Source organism: Mauremys mutica, chromosome 3 (assembly GCF_020497125.1).
Source record: "Mauremys mutica isolate MM-2020 ecotype Southern chromosome 3, ASM2049712v1, whole genome shotgun sequence".
Lineage (NCBI taxonomy): Eukaryota > Metazoa > Chordata > Testudines > Geoemydidae > Mauremys > Mauremys mutica.
Genome location: NC_059074.1, coordinates 84,518,183 through 84,523,869, shown reverse-complemented (window position 1 = coordinate 84,523,869; position 5,687 = coordinate 84,518,183). Strand labels below are relative to the sequence as shown.

Here is a 5,687-nt window from a genome sequence, read left to right as displayed (position 1 = left end):
ATCCCCCAGAAGCAGTGCAAAGGCTGGGGGGAGTCAGGGGTAACGGAGGAGCTGAGAGATAATTGCTGGGAAGATGCCTGGGTATGAACTTAGAGGGTTGTTGGGTATGGGTAGGAAAAGTATGGAACAGTGTTTTGGGGTGAGCGGGGAGGGACTATTAGGGAGCTTCTCTCATGCAGACCCTGGCTGACTCCTAGCCTCTCCCATTCAGTCAAGCACGTGTCCCTCCCTGTCCACTCAGACACCCACTCCCCACATCCCCATGTGGCCCTGAACCCCCTCCGTGTCCCTTTGTGGCCCTGCAACCCCTCCCCATCCCCATGTGCCTCTATGCCCCCACCAAGCCACTCCCCTGTCCCTATGTAGCTCTCCAACCCCTCCCCCCATCGCCATGTGGCCCTGCACCTCCTTCTCCTCTGTGTCTCTGTGCCTCCACTCCCATTCAGCCTCTGCCCCAGTCTGTCTTCCCCCACTAGGCCTTATGAGCCACTGTCTGACCCCCACAGCACCACACACTGTCTGTCTCTCCATAGCCCCTCTCGCCTGACCTGGCCTGACATTGCCTGGATTGGGAAGAAGACAGGCTCTTTCTCTTCCCTAGCTGGCTGGGTGTGGCTGCTGTGTTCTCTCACCACAGAGTCCTCTGGTGGGCAAAAGGCAGAACTGCAGCAACTTTTCAGCAGAAGCTTTTTCTGCGCAAAAATTAAAAATATGCATGTAATTAATTATGCATGTGCGGTGGTGCAGAATTCCCACAGGAGTAAAGAATCTTACACACTACCCCTTGATTAAGTTTGTGCCTCAAGGCACACTCTAGCCTTGTATGCAATTAATACGGTTTGTGTAAACTCCTTTCTTTCCTTAAGATGTTTGTGAGGATTTCTGTCTCCATACAAAAAAACCCCCATTGTTATCACCTTTTACTTTCAGCATTTTTTTTTAAGACTCAATGTCATGATTTATTACGTAATAAGAAATAAAACAGTAAATAAACAATACTATATTATTTAATGGGACAAATCCTGGAATCCTTATTCTCATGGTTTACTCAGGCAGAAGGTCAATCCTGCATACAGCACCTACTTCAGTGGTTCTCAAACTTCTATATTGGTTATCCCTTTCACACAGCAAGCCTGAGTGCAACCCCCCCTTATAAATCAATAACACTTTTTTATATTTAGCACTTTATAAATGCTGGAGGCGAAGAAGGGTTTGGGGATGGAGGTTGACAGCTCGCAACCCCCATGTAATAACCTTGCAACCCCCTGAGGGGTCACGACCCCCAGTTTGAGAACCCCTTGGCCTACTTTGAGGGCTTAAGGATCAGATTTTTAAAGGTATGTAAGTGCCTGAAGACCCAGATAGGTACCTAGTGGGATTTTCAAAAGCACCTAGGTGCCAACCTCCCATTGAAATCCCACTGGGCACTTTACTTGCATCTTTAGGCCCCTAAATACTTTTAAAAATCTGTCCCTAAGTGGTTCATAGGCTTGGGGCTGACACTATGTACAGGCAGACACAGGGTTTTTCTGCCCAGCACAGAAAACATTTTTGGTCTCCTCCAAGCACCACGTGGACTGCCAGAGAAAAAAAGAGGGGGGGCGGGGAGAAGCAGACTAGACCAGACCTGCCAAGAGACCACTGCTGATTTGGCACCCTCAAAGGTTGGTGCCCAGGGTAACCATCCTGAGTGCCTGCATTTAGGGGAGGCCCTCTGTACAGGGGTGAATTTAACTCTCAGTCCTTACTCAGGCAAAACGTCCCATGAGTAAGGACTGAGTAAACAGTGGATAAGGACTTGAGGATTTGGCTCTGTGGTTGTGGCTTAGCTTTTATGTGCTGTCAATGTATTCATTTATTTACATATTTGATTGGTTTCTGACACAATTAATGCAGAGCAGAGGCATACATTTACTAAGTCCAACCTTTTAAAGTCAGATAGTCATATTTTATCATCTGTGTGTTTTGAAGGGTTTTACAATTAATATGCTCCTTCCTTTGGGTGCACATCATATTAACAGTTGCATTTTTTCATTCAAGATTTCAGCTAATGGGTTTGTGTAATTACAATCTAGTTTGGGGTCAGAATCAAGATGCAGTGAGGGTTACTTTCTAGTTCTGGCAGCATTAATCTCTAGCCAATTTCTGATGAGTGGGTAGGATTCTGAAATTGTTCATTAGAAATTGCTCCCCACAGGACCACGGACACGAACAGGTAGGCAATTTCTGAATTAAATTAATCAGAACTTGCTTCTTCACACCAGCAATATATATATTTAACAGGTTCCTTAAAGTTGCATTGTTGATGCAGTATAGAGTACTGTAGGGATTAGCTACTAAAATCATATTCTGAGAGGAAAACCTTACCATGGTTATATTGATGACTGCAGGGTAAGGAGGGAGCTTGCTACACAGCACGTTCTGTTTCCTCAAGCCCTACCTTAGCTTATCCCTGGCTTTGTTCTCCTTTGGGCCACACAGTGGAAGGAAATAGAAGGGCCTTTAGAAAGTTAACAGATTAGGTATTTTAATCATGTTGGGTCCAACTTCCTCTCAATGTTTTATGACATTCAGTTTTTCTTTTTTCCTCAGCAAAGAATCATAGATTTTATGGTTAGAAGGCCATCTACTCCGACCTCTTGCATAACACAGGCCATGGAATTTCAAATAGTACACAGTTTAGTACAATTATAGTTCTTAATTTACTGAATATGGACATTTCTAGGATTAGATTACTCTAATGCAAGTGCACTGAAAACCCAGGTTGAATTTGGACCATAGAATGTTTTATAACTGATATCGGTATGCTACTAATACCGCAAAAGACTCGCATGAAAATTCCCCTTTGGCCTGTGATAATAAAGCAGGAGTGCATGGTGCTTGCAGAGCGGAGAGGAGAGGAAGGAAATCTGTCATGGTTTCTATTTAAACAAAATTTATAATCAAGTGAGGAGGCAACATAACTTATCATTTAGTTAAAATGTTTGCACATTGTTTTTGAAAAACATACCAAGTAACAGTATAGCACAATATGCAATCTGTCCAATTTGATATGAAGAATGGGGGCCAATACCATCTAGGGGACCCTGGCTGTATCCTGCACTGGGAATTTTTTTTTTAAATCTCTATTTGGTGTAATCCATTCTTAAAGCAAGACGTGTGCTCCTTTATTAAAATGAGTCCCAGACAGAAGCAATCCCTGACAGAGATGATGTATTCTCCCAGAGAAAGGGTAAACGCAATCAGAGGCAAGGAAATTATCTAAACTTCAGTTTCTCTTCTTCTCAGTTCTGGGTCTTATACTACAACCAACCATCAGTGTGGCATCTAAGCACTTTCCAGTGAGACTTTAAGCAATGTGACCAACATCTGTTATGTCTGGATCCTTCTCCAAGCAGGAGGAGAATTTTAACAAGGGGCACCCAATAGCCCCTGATAACCATTTTCAGGTGAGAGACACCAGAAAAATTATTTTCTATCTTTCACTTTTTATTTCTGTTGTCTTTACATAATTTAAAGGGATACAACTTTAAAAAAAAATCAACATTTTTACTGAAAATATATTACCTGCTGGTATATTGGTAACGCCCAAGAAGTACTATCATGGAAAAAGAATGAAGGAGGTGAGAACGTCTTTGCTTTGTGCAATTGGCAGCATTTTGAGTATCAAGGCAGTTTCATTTTCCCTGTGTATTCAGGAAGGCTGAAACTCACCTGTGTGCCAGAGCAAGGCCCATTAACCACTTAAGTCTTGCTTAAGCACTCAAAAGAGGGCTGGTCCTCTGTGTAGTGGTGAATTGGATCCTTGGTTGATTAATCAGTTTCCCTCTGTCATTTATATGGACCTTTTAAGCCCCAACAGAAAAGAGAAAAAATTTTACAATCACATTTCCCTATTTTTTAAAAAAGTACAACAGATAGCAGGGGATCTCAGGGACAGCTGTAGTACCAGAAATTAATTTTACCTCTTTTTTTCAATTGACTGAGTCCCTTTAAAACTATGACAGAAGATAGGTGATAACATACACTAAAACAAACAAGGTTGTAGTTATGTAGTACAAGTGGATCATTATATTGTTAAAAAATGTAAATGTTTCATTTTTCCAGTGCAAAAATGTGGTTTTTTTAATTCATTAAAGAGTTATTTGACCTGTGATTTTGAATCCGGGTGACTTTTCAATATACAGTCTAATGAGGCCCTGGGCCTGATTCTCCACTCACTTATACTTACATCATTGTAACCATTGGTGTCAATGCAGCTACTCCTGTAAGTGAGAAGAGACTCAGGGTCTGCTTGGTGTTTTAGAGTCAGATTCTGTCACTCTTATTCTCCCAGAGTAGTGCTTTACTCTCCGTCATCAGACCCACTGATCAGAATGGAACAAATCACAGAAGATGGTATTCCCAGCATGAGTAAAGGTGGCAGAATCTGGCCCTTACAGATTTTGCATTTCTCACATGATTTTCATGGTTATGAATAAGCTCTTGGTTGCTAATGAAAATTAGAGCTGACACTAAAGGGTTACTGTCTCAAGTTTAAAAGTGTTTTAATATAGCATAATCACTGCCTTTATGCATATGGCCTTCTAGCTCCTTTTGAAGTCAATAACAAAACTAACATTGACTTCAGTTGGAGCAGGTTGGGACCTCTTTACATGTGTGCCTTTTGTGATAGATATGTCAAATTTTCTGCAATATCCAGAACAAACCTTATTGAATTAAGTTTAAGTATTAGTTCATTTTATTAAAAATGTAAATGCTTATGTATTATTGTGTAATTGTATGTAATGTTTCTAGGTGGGAAACATACCTAATGTAAACCATAGGAAGTCTTAGGATCTTCAAAGGACTCTTTTAAACAATGTACCAGACAACAATGCACTTTCAGCTAAGTGGGTTTCCTAGGAAAACTCTAGGGGGAAGTGAATGCAAATGTCCCGTTTTGCAAAATCCCAGCCTGTTGAAGCTATGCCCTGAGGAGAGGTCTGTTGTCTACTGTAGGAGAGCATGGTCATCCCTCCCTGTCAATCTTTGAGGGAGGCCATGCTTCCTCACTGTCACACAGATAGAATGTGAATCTGTAAAAAGGGGGCAAATCAGCTGTCTCTAGAGCTCAGGCCCTCTGGGCTGAGCCAAGCAGTAATCTGCCATTGGGGCTCAAGCAGGGTGACACACCCAAACAGTCTAAGGCTCCAGCCTTTAGGCAGGGCAGAACAATGAATAGTCTAGGGGCCCAGGCCCTCAGGTAGGGAGGGGCACTAAACAGTCTAAGGCTCTCACCCTAAGGATCTAGCATACTAGTTCTGCCAACACAGGCCTTTTGGCCTAAGGTGGGGAGGCTGCCACCCCAGGAGTGGGGTTGGCAGCAAGGGGGTAGGGTGTCCCAGCCCAGGGGCTTAACAGTGGCAGAGTGTTTCACTACTGCATCAATGGGGATTCAGCCACTGCACACTGACCTGGGTTCAGGCAGCAACACAGCTGGATGATAGTCGGCTGTCCCTGGGCTACTTCCTATCCTCCCTTCAGGGTGTACCTGAATCCCAGGGTCATCCTGCATCTCCACTGCCAGTGGCAATACCAGCAGCTCCTCAGCATCTGGCATGTCTGGCAGCTCTAGTACATCCTCAGGACAGCAACAGGCTTCTGCTGCTGTAGCAGGTTCAAAGCATCTGTCTCCCTCAACTGAG

General features: G+C 43.2%; 1 long non-coding RNA gene across 3 annotated transcripts; it reads right to left on the bottom strand.

The window, feature by feature from the left end:
* Positions 1 to 417: 417 nt before the first annotated feature.
* LOC123365868 lies at positions 418 to 5,687 on the bottom strand. Of its 3 annotated transcripts, XR_006577801.1 has the most exons (4): positions 5,457 to 5,687; positions 3,715 to 3,845; positions 2,368 to 2,500; positions 418 to 692 (listed from the first exon to the last, which is right to left on the bottom strand). It is a non-coding gene; the product is annotated as an uncharacterized LOC123365868 (long non-coding RNA). The 3 variants fall into 3 exon arrangements; XR_006577800.1 differs by lacking the exon at positions 2,368 to 2,500; XR_006577799.1 differs by lacking the exon at positions 2,368 to 2,500 and having other exon boundaries at positions 5,534 to 5,687.